The sequence below is a fragment of the Pongo abelii genome, chromosome Y (genome assembly GCF_028885655.2).
Source record: "Pongo abelii isolate AG06213 chromosome Y, NHGRI_mPonAbe1-v2.0_pri, whole genome shotgun sequence".
NCBI lineage: Eukaryota > Metazoa > Chordata > Mammalia > Primates > Hominidae > Pongo > Pongo abelii.
In genome coordinates, this window is record NC_072009.2 from 39,684,566 (window position 1) to 39,688,360 (window position 3,795).

The 3,795-nt window shown below is 33.4% G+C and overlaps 1 non-coding gene across 1 annotated transcript; it reads right to left on the reverse strand.

Moving 5' to 3' along the window:
- Nucleotides 1-2,737: 2,737 nt before the first annotated feature.
- LOC129053538 (U1 spliceosomal RNA) lies at nucleotides 2,738-2,897 on the reverse strand. The gene has a single exon (XR_008518327.1). It is a non-coding gene; the product is annotated as a U1 spliceosomal RNA (small nuclear RNA).
- Between the last annotated feature and the right edge of the window lie 898 nt (nucleotides 2,898-3,795).

Below are 3,795 nucleotides of genomic sequence, written 5' to 3' on the forward strand. Positions count from 1 at the left end.
GAAGAATCCTCTCCAGGATGATTGGGAGGTTATTAGAACCTGGACAACATGATGCAATCACTTGAGGTAGCAAACTTATAGAGATGCTGCAGTAATGCAGAGATAAGATTAATCTACACATATTTCTCTTACACTCTCTAAGGAACAGAAATTCCAGAATCAAAGTCTAGGCCAGAAGAGAAACATAGACTGCAAACAGCAATAGGCCAAATAGGAAGGGCCATAACATAGTTGGATTACAATGTACCAATATCAGTAGACCTGATGGTATATTTATAGGTCTTGACAAATGTAGATTGTATTTTGCATTCATAGTGGTTGATGCTACTGCTTATGTACTATAAAAAATTAAAAACATAGTATATTCTAACCAATCTGAACAAATTGCTGTTCCTCAAGCTATGCAACACACTTCATATTGTATTGTTTCCCACAATGGGCATTGAGATATTAAATCAAATAAAAAATTATATGAATTATTTAAAATGAGAAGGTTCTTATATCTTCAGTAAACCCTACATCTAACAACAAAAGCTTTAACATAATATAGAAATAAACTAGGAGACTTACTGCTTTCAAGGAAAATTGTGACTGGCTAGCAAAGCAGTCAGAAATCTTGGCGCAAAGGTACTTGAAGGTACTGTGGATTCTGATAATATGCACTTCACTGGGATTAGATGAAACCAAATTTTAGAAGCATCACTTAATAAATTCTACCACAAAAGTGCCCCAAGCACAAAAATGTAATCTACTATGCTCCACACATTGTGACATATGAAAATTGTTTATATTGGTTTTAATATTTCAGACATTCTATTAAAAATATGTCCATAATCTTTATCTCAACAAGAAATTAAACTATTAAACATTAAATGGGAAGAACGTGTACCATGAAAATCTACTTGTTTTTACATTTTCCCCCACTTTGTATTGTTTCTGGTGATAAAAAATAAGGTTTCTGAGCAATACAGCTGTTATTCTGGGCAACTGCTGTAATTTAGGTAATTTCATCCCTTGGCTACATGAACTTGATGAGAAGTCATGCTATATGTTACAGCACAAGACAGGCTTTAAATGATTAACCTGGCCTGGTGCAATGACTCAGCACCTGTAATCCCAGGACTTTGAGAGACCGAGGTGGGTGGATTGTGAGTTCAGGAGATCCAGACCACCCTGGCTAACACAGTGAAACACGGTCTCTACCAAAAATACAGATGCATGCCTGTAATCCCAGCTACTTCGGAGGATGAGACAGGAGAATCACTTGAACTCCGCAGGTGGAAGTCATAGTGAGCCAAGATCACAGCCATTACACTCCAGCCCGGGCAACAATGTGAAACTCTATCAAAAGAGCAAACAAAAGAAAAGAAGAAAGGGAGAAAGAAAGAAAGAAAGAAAGAAAGAAAGAAAGAAAGAAAGAAAGAAAGAAAGAAAGAAAGAAAGAAAGAAAGAAAGAAAGAAAGAAAGAAAGAAAGAAAGAAGGAAGGAAAGAAGGAAAGACAGAAAGAAAAAGAAAGAAAGGAACAGAAATGGAAAGGGAAAGGAAGAAAAGAGGGAAGAAAAGAGAAAAGAGAAAAGAAAACTGCATTACTCACATTGTGGCTAATCTTCCCAGAATATTTTAACACAAATATTTGTTTTAAATTAGAAGAGCTCATAAATTGATTCTATATATATTTTGCTCAGTATTTGTTTTTTACAGTAAATTTTGTATTAAAGTTGGTAAAATTGTTAAGTTTTACTGCCACTGGAATTTGAGAAAGACTAAATAAATTACTTTATGCTCTTACTGAAATATCACACATTTTTATGAACTAGGACAAGGTTGTACCTAATTACAAAGAAAATATCACAAGGGTAAAATAAAACATGACCCTACTTAAACTATTCTTCTTCCAATCATCTTGCCAAAGCTGTCCTAGAAATTTTTTTTTTAAATTTTCAGTCACAGCTGATGCGTTACAAAATATGTAATAAAATAATAATTGAAGACAATATAAGTAAATCATCAAAATGAGTTTTCAAAAAGAAAATTGTTATTATTATTTAGCCTGTTGATACATAGCACCTGTTGAATGAGGATATAATGGAGCATCTTCTGTTGGGGAGGTCTTATGCCCATCTAAACATCGTGGTCAACTGTCTCCAAATTATAAATATTTAAAAAGATTGACAGTTTGATTATAAAAGTAACTTTATACCTTATATTTTATTTTCTTCATTAGAATAAACTCAAGAAATGCAAGAAAGCTGATATGTATAACATTTTTACAATTCCTGCAAATGATTTAGAATTTAGGAAAAAATCTGAATTATTTTAGCTACATAATTTTTAGGCCATTTCACACAAGTTGCTTCCAAAAGGAAACTACTTTTTAAGAACAAACAAACCAATTCTAATCATTTCACAAAATAAATATTTTTAAGGGCAATGTTAATACACAAACATTGGCTTATGCATTTAAAAATTACTTTTCTTTTTCCCAGATTTATCTGCTGCCTTTTGGAGGCTTCCCCCAGACACCTCATCTGGACAAAGTTCTCAAGCATTTGCAAGAGTCATCCTAGCACTATGTGATCTTTCTAAGAAATAACCATTTGATGTTTTATTGTTTTGTACTGGAGGTCACCAATTTTTGTAGGCATATAGAATTGTTTCCAGTATATGGTTTTCTTTCCATTTTCTATATCCACTAAATGACTCAATTTTCTTTTCTCTCTTTTTTTTTTTCCCATGTGAAAGCACAAACACAGTCCTTCACTTCTGCAAATTATGCAGCTGAGTTTCCCACATTCGGGGAAATCTCATGTGTCAGCACATCTAGAGTGCCATAGATCGGCCTTTCCCTTGGAAAGCCACCTTCGTGATCATGGTATTTTCTCTGGCAGGGAAGTATCCATTTTCTTTTTAATACTTCCATTAGCCTTTGAAAGAAAATACAAATATAAATGTAATAGAATTTAGAATAATTTTCAGTATCAGCTTAAAATGTTAATTTCAGTCATCCATGATTATTCTCTTCTAAAAAAGTGCTTAATTCTGACATAGGCTTCTACAAAATTATAAGAAAAAACAGTATGATAGACAATGAAATGACTGCCAAATAAACCTACCATACATTTTATGCACTGATATGCTCATTTTTGATAGTGACTCTTAGAGCATTCTATTGTATCTAACAGCCATTCTCGGTCTTCTGGAATTTTATCGTGTGCACTATGAGCTTTAAAAATAAGCAGATGAAAATAACTTATAATATTAGTAGTAGCTAATATTTTACTGTCTAATATGTGCCATTAAGAACAAGTTATTGAGGTAATGTAATTAATATCAGAGTTAGTTTCCTAAGCGGGTAGCATTAGTAAATCAATGTAACAAATAAAAAATCAATTGCTGTTAGGATAAATAATTTGCCAATTCTTACAGATTTAGCCAGTTGAGGAGCTAGCTAGCAATCTGTCCCAAACGTCTGACCTCTTGGTGTATTACCAATTTAAAATGTTTTGGCTAAATATACTATCCATGCATTACTGCAAACAAATTAAAAGCTGTAATGCTATATTACTTTTCATAGTTCGATTTTTTGTTCTATACTTAGGATTATGCTCCATGGCCCAGGCTGGACCACAGTGACAAGATGATAGGTCATAACTCAATGAGGCCTCACACTCCAGGGTTCAAGGAATACTCCTGCCTCAGCCTTCCAACTACTTGAGATTAGAGAAATGCACCACCATGTCCCACTCACCTCATTATTTTTACTAAATACGAGTAGCATTTTATGACTATCTTTT